The following is an 18,651-nucleotide window of genomic DNA, read 5'->3' on the forward strand; positions in this document are numbered from 1 at the left end:
GGTACTCAAAACCTAGACCATGCTGCTTCTCCATACAAATGGGCACGTTTTTTCCCATTCAGATTTAATTTTCCCCCTTATATCCTTTTCCCCTCACAAGCAGCACTATAAATCAGTGGAATGGTGGCTTCACTAGTGACCCACATCACCACAAGGTGGCTGCTTGACCTGAGGGGTCACAGTGACTGTAAGGCCTGTTTGCTATTCCAGAGCAGGGGGAAAAGAGGTCAAATAGTGGTGGGTATTGGATTGCTAGAGAAGACATAAAATAATAAAAGTATGGCTGTGGCAATCCTTTATCCATCAGACTCCTTGTTTTCAGCAATCAGTTGTTCAGTGGGCAGCTTGGACTTCTCATTGGACTAAGATGGCATATTTCCTTCAAAAATCAATGTGCTTATACATATACTATTCCCAATACCAGTCACTGTTTCAAAGAAATAGACATTTATAATAATCAGTACACCCAATAGCTACAAATTATACAAAAAACTTGCAGATTTCTAAGTGTTTTTAGGCTACCTGTTGAGTAGGTGAGTGGAATCAAGGTAGAAAATCATATACCAAACTGCAGTGTACTATTTCAAGCTGTAGAAGCCACCCTCTGTAAAGTAATGTGAGGTGAGAGGAAAGACATAGTCTGGTATCATAAATCTGAACAGGGTCAGCAATGGAGAGGGGAATAAAACAAATCACTTTCCTGAAAAATGAACTGAAATCTGCCCTTTTGATTTCTTTTCTTTTTATTACAATAACCTGATTGTAGTAGTATGTGGCAAGCACATTTCTCTCCCTCTCAGGATTTTTCATAGAGGTGCACAGAGAGAAATGAAAGAGAAAACAATTTCTATTTCTGCTCCTTGTTTTTCCTATGTGGAATGTGTTTGGAGAATTGTTTACCTGGAGCGAGTGCTTCATTGGATTCTGGTGAGGATTGTTTGAGCCTGATGGCCAATCCAACCCACCTGTGGCTGGACTCTCAGAGAGGGTCACAAGTTGTGTTAGAATTAGAGTCAGAGAAAGTAGTATGTAGTATTAGTATCCTCCTTTTATATAGTATATTAATGTATTTTAGCATAGTTATAATAAAGAAATAATTCAGCCTTCTGAACTGAGTCAGACATCGTCATTTCTTCCCAGTGGGTTCACCTACAATTGGGTTCGCCTAATGAATTGTGTCAGATATCTACTACAATAGTAGTAGATATGAGACACAATTCACTCCAGGACAGTAAAACAGCTAACTATTAGGTGCAGGAACTGAGTCTTCTGTGCTTTGGCCTTCACTAAACCTTTGTGATTGATTTGTATTTGGCAAAAACACTCAATTGCATTCCAGCTGCCACTCCAGAAGCACTCAAATTAGGGACATAAGGGAAAGTTCTGCCCTTCATGTCTAGAAAAAGACTGCTCTGCTGTCTGTGTGGCTGACATGCCAGGGGGAATTTGGGCTTCTGCTGCTCTGGGAGACGGGAATGAAGAAAGGGAGAAGTTTGGGCCATGGCTGAGCTCCTGCTGCCAATGACAGCTTCAAGATTGTAAAGATCCAAACCAAGGCACATGCACCATTGAACTACAGTTCTTTTGGATAAAGGAAAACCTTCTCATTATCATTAAAATAAGAAGACCTAGGAATGGTCATGTTAGTCCAGTTCATATCATAGCCACTTGAGCATAAACACTTTGAAATCACTGCATATTGGTATTAAATTCACATAAACTTTAATATTAGTTCTGTTTTTTTTTCTCTTTGTTCAACAGAATGAAGAGCAAATACCTGAAATTTTTTTCTGGGGAGAATCCTGTGAATATGTACTGTATTTCTTCCTTGTTGTATTTTAAGAAAATATCTTAATTTCAGCTGCTAGCAGATTTAAAAGTTTTATTTCTCACTTGACCCAAACCAACAAAATCAAACACATTTCATTTATAAGATGCATTATGAAGTCATTTGGCTTCTCTCTCAGAAAGTAAAAAGTTTATGGGGAGGAGTCACATTTTCTACTTTCTTAAGGCTTTCACATGATACTGCAAACTGTTTGAGGGAGGTGATTGTCCCTGTCTGCTCTGACCCTGTGAGACCCCACCTGGAGTGCTGCTCCAGCTCTGGAGCCCCCAATACAAAAAAGGTTTGGGCTTTTGGAATGAGTCCATAGGAGGCCCCAAGGATGATCAGAGGATTAGAGCAACTCCCCTGTAAGGACAGACTGAGAGAGATGGGCTTGCTCAGCCTGGAGAAGAGAGGCTCTGGAGAGACTTTAAAGCAGCATTCCAGTACTGAGTGGGACTTTTGACAAGGGCATGTAGTGGTTAGATAAGAGGGAAATTGTTTAAACTGAAAAAAAAAATTGTTTAGACCTGATGTGAGAAAGAAATTCTTTACTGAGAGGATGTTGAAGTGCTGGAACAGATTGCCCAAAGAAGTTGTGGATGCCCCATCCCTGGAAATGTCCAAAGCCAGGCTGGATGGAGCTCTGAGCAACCAGATCTAGTGGGAGATGTCCCTAATAAGTCCAAGACAGGCGTTGTTGGACCTAGATGACCTTTAAGGTCCTTTCCAAACCAAACTGTTTCACAATTTTATGAGTTATGAGTTAATTAGGCAGAAAATGTCCACGGGTTTGCTGTTTCCCATAATGTTGTTTGATGTTTCTCATAATGATGTTTCTCACTCCTTTCTGTGTCTTAAATTTCAGTAAGTAATACAAGCTATATACAATAAGCTATATACAAAGATTTGAGAGGATTTAGGAGGTTTTTGTGTTATATTAAGTCACTAAAGTTCTGGGTTTTTTCTTTTACCCCTGAGAGTAGAAAAAGAAGTTTGAGCTCTATTCCCTGTAGTAGATCTGTGACTACGTCCTGTCTAGACAGAAATATCAACATATCCTGGCCATAAAGGCCAGGAAAGAACAGTAGGAAGAAGAAGACAAAGAATCCAGGGGTTTGAGGAGTTCTCTCAGCAAATGTTCATGCTGATATTTATTGTGTTTATCCAGATAAAAAAATACTCCCAAGAGTGTGTTAGAAAGCATATAGTGCTTACATAAATTTCTGCTTTCACTGAGTTCTATGATGCTGTCTTTGCATTTTAGGTGTTTCTTCCTTGAAGAGACTGATCAGCAACAAACTCAGGATTTATGTAATTTCAAAGGATTAAACTGCAAACAACTAAAGAAAAATTAACACTGATATATACAAAACTTCTGTATGTACAAAATAATAAAACTATCAAAGTTGAATGCAAAAAAATGTCACCAGACTACTTTTCCTACTACAATAGTTTGTAGACTGAAAGTAGAGCTCCAGTACAACTACATGGTGCAGAGGTTCTTCATTGATATCTTCAAATAAATGTATTTTTTATACTTTCTTTTAATTCAATTCTGGATCACATTAATGAAACCAACATTTTGAAAAAAAATCCATTATCATAAGTAGAAAATGTCAATGCTAGAAATTTATTTAATTTCAAAAACATTCTATTTGTGTTTATTCTATTTTTGCTTTTATTATATTGTGTTTCTTGATTTTAAATAATTTTATTTTGGAAACTACTCATGAGAAAACAATATCAGTGACTGGATGATGTGGATGAAAATTTGGCAGCTATTACTGAGGCAATTTAGTAGTCTCTGACATTCACAAAATATATGAGAATACTCCTCAAGAGAATAGTAATTACTGACCTAAATATGTATTGGTAGTCGTTTATCTGTGTTTATATGTGCATTCTTTCATTTTGTAGTTCCTATATGAAAAAAATGCATTTAAACATTAGTTCTATTAAGTACTTTGAAGTAGAAATGTATCCAGTAAAACAGTGAAAAATTTAGAGGAAATAAAAATTTTGAAAATGCAAGAAGTCCACAGAAGACAAGATTTTTTATATTTTTAACTATTCATCTTTTCCCATCTAAGAAAGTCAATCAAATGTTTGAAGAATTAGCATTCCTACATTTACAATTTTCATTACTGGTTATCAGACTTCTGACACTTTTAAAAAGCTGAGAAACAATTGATAAAGCACTGAAAGATGGATGTTAAAAGGTCACTGGGTGAATATATGTCTGTGTGTTCTAGCACATACTCATACTGAAATTATTTTTTTGCATCCCAATAATACGTAGTGTTTGATAGACAAAGAGAAAACAAGTATCTGCTCTCTTTGTCTACTTGTTGAGGAACTCACTTAAAGTATTTGAAGAAGGCATTTGAAAAGAAAAATTTAAAAAGTGTAAGGACTTCAGGTTTGGCTCTGAGTAGAAGAATGGGTCATAATTGACTCTCCCCATGTAATTCCAATGGGCTGGTTCAATCCATCCTTTTGCAAAGATCATCTTTCCTACCCCTTCAGGTTTACTGTTACTTTTAAAATTGCAAGTCTTGTATTTTTCCTGAAATAATGTCCCTTATTCCCCCTATCACAATTCCTGCTTTTGGTAGCCTGTTTAAAGCGCTGTGACATCATCCTGCACCCCTGAAATTGCACAGCAGCCTGTTAAGAGAGTTTAGCTCTGTGGGAATATTTATAAAGCTGTCTGTGCATTGAAATCCTGCCACGAACAAAACAGGCACTGATCTTTTGGGGATCTACATGAGCAAGTCAAATGCCAGCCTTGACACTGGCTGTGATTAGCCAGGCTGCTGTGTCTTTATGAACTGATTATACACTGGTGCAGGCTGTTCTGATGGAGAGAGGTGACATTACTGCTAACACTGAGCCTCAGAACAATTTTTTTTTTTGTCCTCTAAGGTCAGCTTTGCTCTGACACTGATGTCAAAGGGAGAGCTGACACTACCACAGATCCTCAAACTACATGAACATATCACTACTAATTTAATCCCCCATAGTGTTGATCCTGTTGAATTTGCCTGACATCCTGTGATACATCACAGAAAGAGCCATCCTCAACCAGACCCTTTCTGCAACAGGAACAATGGCAGTCATAGCAAGACTATTCAGGAAAATGAATTGAATTAATATTTTGTACTTGATAACGTTGACATCTACACTGGTGCTTGATGCAGGTGGAAAAAGTCTTTCTAAAAAGCAAGAGTGAAGAATTTCAAGGATTAGCCTAGATTTTTATTAGAATTTAATGGTTTCTGATACTAATTACATACAATTTCTTTTAATTGCATTTATCAAGAACAAAAAGTCATCTGTTAGAGGACAGCGTTTGAGGGGAAAAACTAGAAGTTAGAAATATTTCATATTTTTATATTCAGGTCACAGGGGCAGGGTCTGGTTTACCTTTTTTTTTTTTTTGATTTGCACAGCCTGTAAGCTCCTGGACGTCATTTCAATGCTCCTCCATAAAATGTGTCCCTTTTCTACAGGTTTTTCTGTGCCTCCTTATTTCTCCTCTCTACTTTTCCTGGCTGATCATTTTCTGGAGTCCAATAGCCACCCCTTCAAACATGGATTCAGCAGGTGGTTTGAGAAACCCAGAGACTTCACATGCAGGCTCTCAACAAGTTGATTTTTATTCAGTAGCACCTGGGAGAATCAATAGCAGAGAAATCACTGGGAGATGCTGTGGTAGCGCTATGAATCCTATATACTCTGTAGGTTGCTGAGTCTGGCCTAGCACATTTAAATGCAACCCTTTTGTTTATTAAAACTCTCCTGCTACAAAAAACCCATGGTAACAGTGGTATTTAGCATGACTTGTCATAGGGTGTTTACATATAATAAAGATATATAGAGTTTAACTTCTCAAATGTACAGAGAATGTGCAAGTACTCTGATCAAAGGGTCTCATTTTATGAAAGTTTTGGCATCTGTTAAGACATGGTGAGCTTGAAATGGATTTTCAGGTCATTCTGTTAGTCCTGATGCAAAATGATGAAATTTTTTTTAGGGGGGACTTTTATTGTTAAATTTTAATTACAGTCTCACTGTAATAGGTCTTTTAGCTACTCTTGAATTACTGCTCTTGACAGTTATAAAACAACTTATACAGTTTCAAAACTGCTTATATTAGCAGAGAGATTTCCAATTTAAAAAGTGAAGAAGTACAGAAAATGAATTAGTTCTTGAGCCTTTTAAATTTCAGACAACTTATGTAACCAGGAATTAAAAGTTTTGTAGAAATTTTATGTTCTGTCATTTTCCCTTATGAGGAAAAAAAGTATATATCTTCCTCCCTGCTTATCTTCAGCTATTTGGTAACCGTAACTACATCCCAGCATTGGCTACTTATTAGAAAAAAAATAATTATTTGGGACATCTGGTTTACGTGCCTATTTTTTTTTTCTTTGAATATATCTGCAAGAATTTCCAGGAACTCACTTACAATTAACAAAAATGAAGTAATTTTCCAGTTCACAATTTTTGGCCTCATCATGTTCAGCCACAAACCATTTCTGCAAACTTCTTTTGTTCCACGCAGACAAGTGCTGAATTCAGTGATCTTCCTGGGATGTCTGCAACAACAGGTCCTGGACACTGACCCAGACAGAGAATGGACACCTCTCCTTGCCACCACGGTTTAAATCCTCACTAATGCATCTCTGAATCACCAAGGGTTGAGGTTAGGCCTTGAGAGTCATCCAGTCCAACCCACATATTCAAGAAGGGCTGCCCAGACATCATCAGTCACCAAAACATCACAAAATCAAGTCCAGCATGATCTCTTACATAAAGGCTTTCTCTGTGCCGTGTGAGAAGCCAATTTAGTTTTCAAGTCAATACTGACATGAAATATTGTTGACATTTTTAGATGAGTAGATAGGGTCTTAAAGGGATTTAAGTTTTAAAAAATCCAGCAGGTCTGAGTCTTTAGTCCTAGCAGTCTCATTTAGAGCAGGTTCCCAAGGATGAATAAAAGTGTCTGTGCTAGAAACTTGTGGCATTGGATTTACAGGCATCAAGTTTTCATTTCTACATGCTCATAACTTCCATAAAAACTGATCTCTTGAAAACTGAGTCCCCCCTTTTGCATTTCTTTCTTAACATGCCCTTAATTTTAAACCAACATAAACTGGGATTTGATATTCTCCAGTTTAAAACCAGCAAGAAACCTTAAAGCTGATGTCTGATGTCTAATTCTTGTTCATTAGCCTAACTACAAAAGTCTCACTCTTAGTAAAGGGTTTTTGATGCAGATGTCCAACTGTTCTGAAGTACAACCCAGTGAACTTTGTATGAGGAATGTAATTCTGAATTTTGCATTTACACAAATGAAGAAAGTCAGTTGTTAATTTAGTTTCATGTTGCTGTAACTGGCATCAACAAGAAACCAAGTCAGGCTGCCCTCTTCCATCTTCATGTACTCTCAGATGACAGCACCACTTTTTATTCCATTCAACATCTCCTTCTCTTTACTTCAACTCCCTATTCCACAAATGTCTTCTGTCTATAGAATGTCTCCTGTTTTACTACTTCTTCCTGTGCTGCTCTAAACACATCTGTCTCTTTCACACTTCAGACTCAGCTCCTTTTTGACATACCTGTCAGCCAAGAAAAGTAATCACAACCCATGGGGATGTGGTATATGGGAAAACATGCTATCAATTAAGATAAGGATCTGTGTCAGGAAGGAAATTTGATAAGAAGTCTTGTCTAAACAGCTGAGGGTGAGAATGACAGACGATGTCTGAAATGTTTGAGAGCTGTATTGGGTTACACTAAAATAGGAAAATCAAGTCTAGGAAAAATAAAAGGAAGAAGGTGTGCATTGGGGGTTGTTTGGGGTTGTTCAAAACACCGGTAACTATTACAGTCATCCCTGCCATTGTGACAGCACTGCATTAGGACATTTGGGGGTTTAAAATTGCCTTTACATTATACAATATTTAATCTCAAAGAAGGAAAATGGAGGAGAGGCAGGGGTTAATATTTATTTGTTCTATCAAACTCCTTAAACCAGCCAATATGTCATCCCAAACTCAATCCAAATTTATATCAACAATAGATAAGAGCAGTGGACAATTTCTATGCTGTTTTTTATTTTTCTTTTTAACATGGCAACACTTGAGTCAGTCAGATTCTTAACTTACAGTACTATAATTAAATTCCTATTGATTAACCAGAATTATTGCTGTACAGTAGCTGCTATTTTTAAGCCCTTATAGTAATTTTCTCAATAACAAGTGTATCTGGGCTTATTGTTTAGTTCCTGATTGCTAGTAACAACATGATGATTAGTGAAACATTTAAATTAGTTTATTTCTTAGAGATAGATTAACAATCTTGTCTTTGTTCAGGTCCTCAACTCCATCATTAAGCACCAATATAATAGTAACATTTTCTTCAGAAAATATTCAAACTATGTTACTAACATTTGTAGGAGCTCAGAAAATCTTCTGATAGACAGCCTGCATTTTAAATTAAAATCCAAGTTAGGAACAAAATATTAAGCACAAAAAACTCAAATAAATTCTAAATATACAAGCTAGGAAATTTAAAATTTTCCTGTTAAAGTTCTATCTTTTTTAACAGAGAGAGAAAATCTTAGAAGTTAATTTTCAAACAGCCCTACATTGAGTAAACCGTGAACACCATAAAGAACATTATACTAAAGAATAGAATTTATTAATTATTTAAGTCTAGAATATGCTCATTTATTTTATATCACCAATTGTACTGACCAATGGAAAATTCACAATGGTTCTTTCTCTGCAATCTAGAGAATCTCTAACTTTTTCTTTTTATATAAGTATGGTTTTAGTTTATTTCTCCTTAGCAGTACTTGCAGTATTTTCATCCCTGGCAGAAAAAGCAATCACCTTTATTTTTACTTCTCCATTAGATACCTATATATTTTTCCATTCTTGACTTTTCTTTTTCTCAGGGAGTTGACTTGATGGCATCCTGGAAAGATCTTAGGTTGGAAAGTAATAGAAGTGTTTCCATAGTGTTCCTTAACTCAAAGAATGTTGCCTTCTTTTGACTTTTGCTGTGTCTGACAGGGTATAGAAAAGTCTCTGTGCACAATACCATAGCATTTTGGATGAAGCAAGATTTAAGATTTTCATAAACAAAATATATATTAAAAGAAACAAAACATAGGAGTGTACAGTGGCAAGCATATATATCACTGTTCTGAGCTGTCATGATGCTCAGTAACTGACAGAGTTTTTGCAACATTTTACATCAAGAAATCTCTTGATCAACACTTCAAAAATTAAAATAACACCAAATTGACAAGATTCAGTCAAAAAAATCAATAGAGATGTGTTACATATTCCTTTGTTAATACTAGCTGTCAGTTGAAGTCTTGGTTTCCATCTCCCCTAAGTGTTGGTACTTCTCTGTGTCCTCAGAGAAATTCCAGCTATGAACAATTTTTTCTCTTTGCTACTCTGCCACTCAAGTTAAAAGCTGAACTGTGGTTTCTAAAAATAACTGGTAAGTGGTAATAAAACTGTGTCTAATATAGCTGCCATTGCACCACAAGTTTGTGAGCTTAGTGTTATTTTTACATGAAAGCCTGGCTGAGTCAGAAAGACACCAGTAATGAGGGGAAGATTCTTTTTTTTTGCGACAAGATCAGTGAGAAAGCTTTCTATTGAACACATAATGATGTTCCTCATTAAATTCCTTCTATTACTGTATCACATTTTGGAAAATGGGTTTTAAATAAATCTGTAGTATTTTTTTAGAGTGTTGGAATTCTTCCAGAAATAGGGAGTTGTGGGAGAATAAGGAACTGAAGTGAATAAAGATTACTGGATTATTGTAAATAGAGCGCAGGCATTTTCAAATGGATTTGAGTCAAATATCTATGGCTTGATATAACCAAGATTCTTCACTAGCTGCATTACCAACTATTATTCCAAGATTTGCAGTGATTTTTTTATTAAGGCATAATTAGTCGCATGTTTGGCTTTGAAAATCTTTGCCTGAAACCCTGGAATCTTTTGTTTATGCAGCACAATCATAATTTAGTGCAACTTCCTCAAAAATCTGTCAATAGAGTATTTTCTTTTGCATCCACTTGGCATCACTGCCACCTTTTCCATACTTTTGTAGCATAAAACATGTCAATAATACTTGATTTCCTAGTGCAACTCTAGTAATTATTAGAGTACCATTAGGGATCACGGTTAGATTTTACTTCCAGTGCCTTTCTTAGCACAAAAAGTACCTGAACACTGCTGACACAAATAGGTGTCCATGACTAAGCACAGTGTGAGAAACAGGGATATACAAACTGCTTCATGGAGCTGAAACACAAACACCTTTGTCATGATTAGGGGAAATAGAAATTTCAGGAAGAAATTATACAGCAATGAAAAATAATGGAAGCATCAATGAGAATTAATAATGTTCACCAATAAAAAATAACTTTAGAAAGTAAATACAGGCCAATCCTCCATTTTTACTTTCACTGCAACCTTCTGATAATTTCTAAATCTGAACTGAGGTTCACTGCTTGCTAAAATTATATTTTTTATACTTTACTCCTATATATTATATAGTCTTTTCTGTACTTATTGGTTATAGTCAGCATCTGTTTTATCTAGAAATACATTCTATAGCTTATAAAATAATTAAAATAAACCAGCTACTGTAGGTTTTTTTTTTTTTAACAATATAATTCTTCATCTATGTGGTCATTAACAATTACTCAAGTTTTATTTGGCATAATTAATATTTTTTAGCATTTTCAAAATGCAAATATTGCAAAATATATTAAGCATTGGATTATAAAAACAACCTTTCCTTTATATTAATGGTAAAGTACTGAAGGGACATATTTGTTAATGTATAGTGTAATGTCATTATCAGTCATTTTGCTTGGAAAGTCTTACTTTTTGCTCTGAGAGTATTAAAATTGCCTATTAAGACAGAAAACAGGCTTATAAAATATATCCAAAATTTAATTTTGTCACCCTGATTGGACAAGTGTGTGTGTTAATATGACATTACTTGCTTCACACAAAATGTCTCAGTCAAAACTTTAAACATAAGAATGACTGCAAGGTGATTTCCCTAAAGTCATTTAACAAGCCTCTGGCAGTACTTAGAGTAGATCCCAAGACTACTGAAACACATCCCATGCTGCCCTGACTGACTAGCAATGTTCCTTGTCTGTAAAGAAATTAAACTTAAGGGGCATTTATGCATTAAAACCAAATTGCAATAACCTTGCATGAAAGTGATTTATCTTTGTCAGTGAAGAAAAGGGCTTTTCTTCATCCACACAAGAAAATTCTTAAGTGGAAACTAGGCAAAGTACTTTAAAGTTATGAGAACCATCCTAAAAGTCTACAGACTGATTAGATATGCACCATATGTGCACCTCACCATAACATCCTCTGTTCCTGCATTTAAAAGGAATGAGTCTGTTAATGTAATTCCCTCTGGCCTTTACCTTAAAATACCTCTTAGACTTAAGCAACCACAGACTCAGTGCTTGCACTTGAGCTTTTAAGTCAAATTACAGGTCTCATTGGTGTATTAAAACCTCAGCTTTGCCATTTGCATCCTTTTCCTTTCACTGATTCCTTACACAAAATGTCCTCTCTCTGTCTCCAGTTTTTAGTTAGGATCAAATAAGGATTTTTTGCCATCACTGTCATGATCATTGCTCCAGATCACATATAAATTTGTAGTTTTGTACAAAGACAGTGCTGTCACTACATCCCTTTCCCTGGTCCTAAAAGTCTAAATAAAACAAAAGGAACAACAATTAAAACAAACCCTACTGAACTCCCAGTGCAGGCTGGAGACAGAGTATGTAAGGGCAATATGATGTAGGTATTTGCTATGTTCTGTTTGTATGTAGGATTCCCCAGTACTCTGGGAATATTTGCACTTCATTTTGACAACTTTAAGGGTGTCTCTTGACCAAAGTTGCTGGGATGTGCTCTGCAGAACATGAGGCAGAATTTCCCACACTCAAGTTTACTTTCAAAATAGCTCTTTGTAAGTGATAGGCACATAACAAACCATTTGATCTCCTTCAAGGGTAAGAAAGACAGCTAAAACCAAGTGTTATTTTAATAATGCCTGTTAAACCCAACACAGATGAAAGCCTTACAGTACTAAGTGCTGAGGAGAGCTCTGATCTGTTACTGAAATGTGTGACAAGAAGTTTTCATAACACCATTCTCTAGAGGAAGAAATAAAACATCAAATCTAAAACAAAGGCCCAACCTCAAAATTCCTCCCTATAAGACCCAATGTTTAGTCACAAAATTTTATCCTAATCACATTATTTTAATGGACGGAGTATTTTTTTTCCTGATAAATATGTATCTGTAAAAATACATTTTTAAATGTCACAAATAGGATCTGCTTGGGATAGCTGTGCCCTCTCACAGTGAATTAAGTCACATGGAACCCTCTGGACTTCCAAACTCAATCCATCCCAGAGTAAAAGTGTAATCTTAATCCCTTCCACACAAGCACTGTTATTACCTGCACTTCTCAGCTCACCAAGAATAAGCCCTTATAACCCCATGTAGTCCCCAAATTTTACCTGTGCAATAAAATGATCTGTCAAATAGCAAGAATTAATTACCTTAACTATTGATTTGGTTCGGGTGCTGATAAAAAGTGTTAATTTTTCATGAGATTCAGCACAGGTGATAAAACAGCCCAGAGTTTTCAAAGTATTGATCATCTCAAAACTCCATGTACTTTAGTCCTGTGACTACAAAGGACAAACAAAAACCTCTTGCAGGGGAAAGGAATAATAATTTTCTTCTATATTTTCTGAGAATTCATAACAGCCCAAAAGTCCATCAAGCACAGTAAAGCAGACACCAACAGAAGGATTAGCAGTATCCACAATTACAAAATATGTTTCCCTGAGGATCTTTAATAATTTTTGAAAATACTGGAAATTTATATAGCTGAAGTTTCTTTTTGCTAAATGTAGATATTTTATTCCAGAAACTTTGAACTGTAAAACTGTTAAGTGTTATCCTGCATGGAAAGAAATCAATCATAATACAATTCTGTACTTTATACTGTATTCTGTGTTCCAGCTTGCAGTGAGGTATAAAAAAAATCTTCTCCATAAATAAATTTCAGACACAAATACACCTCTACTTGTACAACTGAAGTTCTACAGTAAATATTATCTCTAGATCTCCATTTTCTACCTAGCTCCTATCCCATTTAGTAGTCTTAATAAATAAAAAAAAAATAAATAAATAAAAAAAAACCCACTGGTTTCTCTCAAATACACTTTCATTGTCTTTGATAATATTTTAACAAATAGATGAGCATCATGACTTATTTGGTAACTTATTTGGCAGATTTGGATCTACTCCTGAAAGGTGAAATTAGTCAACTAAACCAAAGAAGACTAATTAGAATTTGTAAAAAAGTTTTATTGAATGCTTTTAAGGTCTCAGCTTGCCAACAATTAACACTCCTTGCTGTTCCAGAGCAGCCACTTTGTGCATTCCTGTTCCCTACCAACAGCTCCTTCCTATGGAAGCAAAGGACACAACCTTTGAATGTCTATTCAAAGATGGAATTCCTATTCAAAATCATACTGATGCAGCCCTCATTTAGATCTTGGTTTCAGAACTGAGGACAGAATTTAGAAGAGGGCCTGAAGGAAATTAATTTTAATGTGAGCTCATCCTTTCCAGAGGCACAATAATGTTTTAAAACTCTTCATTGTCACTGAGAGCTATACTAAGTAGACAAAAAAAAAAAAAAATTAGGACCTTTAACATCCAACAATGGAGAATTAGAAAATTACTTAATCATTCACTTAAAAAATAAAGGCAAAACAATTGACTTCACAATGAGAATCTGGAGTAGGAGCTGGGAATAGAACTTCAATTGTTTTCACTGACTGTGACTTTACAGATAGTCCTTCCTTCCTCCTAAAATGTTAACATATTAATTATGGAAGAGATACAGTTTGGGAGTATTTATGCAGATTTCTGCACATAAATCCTATTTCATGAGACCAATGTTCATAACTGTATTTCCTCAAAATGAAAAGACATTTTGAAAATTAATTTAGTCCTCAAGTAACATCTCTGAAGATTTGTTACTGAGAAGTTGCCCCAGAAACTTGGTTCATTCATACAGCAGTGAGGAACAAAACAACTAAACAAAAGAAACCAAGAAATTCTGTGATTCTTGAAAAAGAAAACAAAACAAAACAAAAAAATAAGAGCACATCTACAGGAACACAGTTTGAAAAGAAAAACTAATCTAAAAAGCTAACAAAAAGGCAGAGTTTTATTAATGAATGTACTAAAGCAGCAAATGGTACCTACATTGCTTAACAAACTCTTGCTGTTCTTATTGAGAAAGATTCTTTCAGCTCAGAACCATGGTGTGGAAAAGCTTTGTACTGTGTTTACGGCTTCCCAGCTTGGTTACTCATTTTGTTGTCTATCACACTAATCCACAAAACTGTACCAAGGACTCTTCACTTCCCCCTCACGAGAGACATCACAGTGCCAGCGAGCTCTTTGGCCCTAGCAGTGTTTCCATCCAACAGAAGTTGCCAGTGCTGCTAATTGAACTGTCACTGCTCCTGCTGTTCAGATTATTTCATCCTGACCCTAAAAGCAGTTGGACAGGTTCTCCTTGTGCACTTTAACTATGAAGAATTGTTCTACAAGTCAACAGAAAGAAGCTAATGAAGAATTGAAAGAAGTTTACTAATAATGGATAAAACTTGTTGAAATAAAACACCAAAAAGAACTCAGTGTTTTAACTGAAGAGTGCAGACTCTATTCCCTTTAGTGTGTTTGTGTTTGGCCTGCTTTATACAGACAAAGAATGGAAGAAAACCTGCAGTTTTTCCCAGAGTGTTTGAAATGTTGTTCCTAAGTGAATAATGAGTGCCACAGCTTCCCCCTAAAGAACAACACAACTTGTTCTGCCAAGCCAGCCTCGCTCCCTTTTTCTGTGCTGTCAAACACTGCATTCACACATCCATGAAAACGATGAGACCTCCCTTTTATAACTGTTCTCTTCTCAGTTCCAGCTTCAAGCCAAGCAGTTCTCGTACAGAATGGTATTTTAAAGATATTGCTTCTCCACCACCTTCCTGAACTGTAATTTCACACAATTATCCATCCAGGACCTGGGGAATCTGAACTAAGATTGCATCCTCAATGAAAAGGGGACAGACATTGACGGTAGCATGGGACATAAAATCACACCAGGGTTCAAGGCTGGACTTCATAACACAGTTTTAGCAGCTGTTGGATTGGGTATCAAGCCTTTCCCATTGTAACTAGAGATCCCAAAATATAGGAAAAACATAATATATTTAGTTCCACTAATGAAATTGTCCTGAATGCCATCATGTGGAATCACCTTAAAATATCAGAGGAAAGAGCTTTTCTGGCAGCGTGCTTACTGTAATTTGTTGATTTTTATTTGAATAAGAGATCTAGGAAGATTGCTCCTGGCTGAAATATTTTCCTGGAATATCAGACATGACATGATTGTATATTTAATTATCTCTTATTTCCCCTAAGTATTTATAGAATTGTACAAGGCAAGCTGGTGCATATCTATTAATAGCCATATCTGTCTATATATTTATCTTTTTATCTATTCACATACACCTATTTTATCATAAAGTAACTCAGTAAATCACTTACCAAAGAATATCCTATGAGACTACCTAAGAGACTGAGTTGTGAATCAAGGACAAATGCTGAACTCAACTGAACTGAATAATAACTGAAAGAAATGCTGAGCAGAGTGCTGAAACAGCAGCTGAAACAGAATACTCATGAGGCTGGGGTGGTGCATGGGAAAGAGGCCACTGTCTGGGGAACTGTCACCATGCAGAGTTACTGAAAGAGAATCTCTGCCTTCTGCTCTTAGTGTGGAAAAGTTTAGGCAGAGCCTCTCAGGGAAAACATGTCATACTTATAAACTTAGGTCCTGTTTAGAGGAGTGAATCATTTGCTACTTGCTGAGTAAAAGGTCCCCTTATAATAGCTAGGCTAATCTGACAGTATTTATTTTCCCCAGGGAATAAAGGTAAGACAAAATCTTATCAAACCTGGCCTTTCTTAGACCAATAACAGCAAAGGGCACGATTGCAAAAACATTGTCTTCTGGGTTTCTTGCCAGCATTTATTTAATGTTTTGCCCTACCTATCTACAAAGTTCCTTTGCCTTTCCTTCAAAAAGCATAACTAACAAAGAATGGATAATTTAAAGTATTTAAAATGTGAGTTTTCTGGACCTAGTTATCTTAGGAGTGGTTGGCACTTTACCAGCAGTGACAACCATGCCTGACTTTCTGACAGGTGAAATAATAAAAATAAAATGGTGCTCACTGAAGCAAAACCTTCCAACAGGGGATGTTTGTGGGAAAGTGACCAGAACTTGTGTGATCATCCAGTATGACTTCTTGAATATAGTAGAATATTAAAGAACTAAAGGTAATCCAGAATATGACATTCACCTGATTCCTCAATGTTTTCCACTGTTGTTTCACTAGCAAGTGGTAGTGTAAAATAATGATTTGGTCTTATTAATTAAAACTGCAGGAAAAATGCAGCATTGATGAAAAGTAGTAAAGATATCTAACTGTTTGAGCTGAAGCATGAAACAATGTGTGTAAAATTACCACCTTAAATAAAACAGGAGAGAACAAAAATATTCCCAAATAATTGGACAGCAATAAAATTAACATATTAATACAACATCACCAGTTATTTAAGCCACCCCATCATTAAGAAGCATTAAAAGTATTATCTGAAAGTCTATAGCACAATGATAATCTTTATCCTGACCAAAAAAAAAAAAAAAAAAAGTCTTTGAGAACACTTCATTTCTTCAGATGTACTAATTTACTAGGGACAATTTTCACTTGTGGTGCCTGCAAGCACCTTCTCTACCTGGAGGATTCTTTATGCTTGGATATTCAGTGCAAGTGTTAGCTTGATACCAGTGTAAAGTCATTCAAAACTTAAAAGGAAAATTTACACAGTAACATTTGGAAATCATTTCTTCTCTTTGAGAGGATTATTTAGGACAGCATGAAAACAGGTATTTAAGAAATATAGTCAGCAGGATGACAAAATAAAGTGCTGGTCTTTGGCTAAGAAAACTAGAAGAAGGCAGAACATATAAAATGTCCTTTGTAATGTGAGCATTTTGGACCTATGTGATAAATGGGATTGTGGAGCTCCTCATGTTTCCTAAAGGCATCACACTCCACAAGAACAGCATGTCTGTCAAACAAAGCTCCTATGAATCACACCCCAACAAACAAAAAAGAAAGACATAAATCTGCAGTTACAATTTTTCTATCTTTTTTATAATTTCTTTTTTGCCTGTGCTAAATTAAGATGTATACAAGAAAAATATATGCAATAAAAAAAAATCTTTTACTGTTAGAAGAGATTTAAAAATCCATTTTAATCTATTTAATCTGCTAAATAAATTACCAAGATTTATCCACTGTTTAAGATCAGACTCTAGAGCTTCCAAGAGAACTCTGTACCTACTTTTCATACTCCTTAAAGTGTTGCCTTTAAAAAGTTTGCCTGACAAATTGTGCCCAGCTGTTGCAGAATCCCTGTTGTCACATAAATTAAGTGCAACTACTTCAAAACTTCTTTTGCAATTCTTTACTGCCTGGACATACACTGTATTTCTGTGGAGCTTAAAGATATATCTCCTCTGCTTTTCTGAGTATTGTGACAAAAAGCAAACAACCAAATCTTTTATGCTTTGTTTCCAAAACCTTAAGCTTACAGCTCTCCATATTTGTTCCACTTACTGTGACATAACTGCTTCTGCTAAGGAGTGATCAAGGTATTTCTCAATGTGTTTCTCTCAACAACGTGTTCTTTGTCCAGAGATAACAGCAGGTTGATAACAATACTGGAAAAGGAGATAAGAATTCCTTTTAAAAATATTTGGCTGATTGGTGTAGAAAATTAAAAGAAAGAAAAGAAAACAGCTGAGCAGAGCAGTTCATACTTCAAAGCATAAAATTTCATTATTTTTGTAATATTTATAATTTATTTCATGTTATGGTATAAGCTCAAATTCTACAAGTTCTTCAAATATCCACAATCCCATTAAATACATTCTGAGAAAGGAAAAGCTTACTAAACTGACACACAAATATTGAAAATCATCTATCTTTTCAGCTTATTTTATTTACTTGCCTAATGCAATATCTATTAGTTTCACCACGTTTTTATGAACTGTCAGAAAAAGAAACAGGCAAATTATCAAACACGATACTTTTCAAGAAAAAAAACTTTGAGAGACAGATAAATATTCTGCCACAGCACGAGAATTTTCTGCCTGTTAAACTCCTATCACCACAAGCAAGAGTTTTGCACTTCAAGGTCACCTCCCTCCTCTCTTCAGGAGTCTCAAGTTTCTTCCAGTTAGTAGCCTGGCAACCCTGTTCATCTTCTTTTCCTTATTGGCAATAAAAGCAGTGTTGGACAATTTGAAAAAAACCCCAAAAACCAAACAAAACCAAAGCACACAGCCCTCCAAAACACACTGAAAATATTATTTAAAAGATAACTGTTTTTCATTTCCATAACTCCTAGATGTTTTTAAATGCCAGCTTCAAAGAGGATGAAATGCCTTTCTTTTATTCTTCAATTTCAAAATGAAAACATTCTAGCACGGGGAAAATCCCAAGTGTGATGTGTGGAGCAAGCCTCACCAGCTGGCTTTTTTGGCCACTACGTTGTCCTTAATGTTTAAGTGGATCT

The 18,651-nt window shown here is 35.6% G+C and overlaps 1 long non-coding RNA gene across 3 annotated transcripts in view; it reads right to left on the minus strand.

Moving 5' to 3' along the window:
- LOC146768816 (uncharacterized) overlaps window positions 1–16,527 on the minus strand; it is a 29,148-nt gene extending 12,621 nt beyond the window's left edge. For all 3 annotated transcript variants that reach the window (XR_014956848.1, XR_014956849.1, XR_014956847.1), the window contains exons 1-2: window positions 15,550–16,527; window positions 5,258–5,503 (exon numbers count right to left, since the gene is read on the minus strand). This is a non-coding gene — a long non-coding RNA (uncharacterized LOC146768816). The remainder of the gene's footprint in view (window positions 1–5,257; window positions 5,504–15,549) is intronic.
- Between the last annotated feature and the right edge of the window lie 2,124 nt (window positions 16,528–18,651).

The sequence above is a fragment of the Lonchura striata genome, chromosome 1 (genome assembly GCF_050655825.1).
Source record: "Lonchura striata isolate lonStrDom1 chromosome 1, ASM5065582v1, whole genome shotgun sequence".
NCBI lineage: Eukaryota > Metazoa > Chordata > Aves > Passeriformes > Estrildidae > Lonchura > Lonchura striata.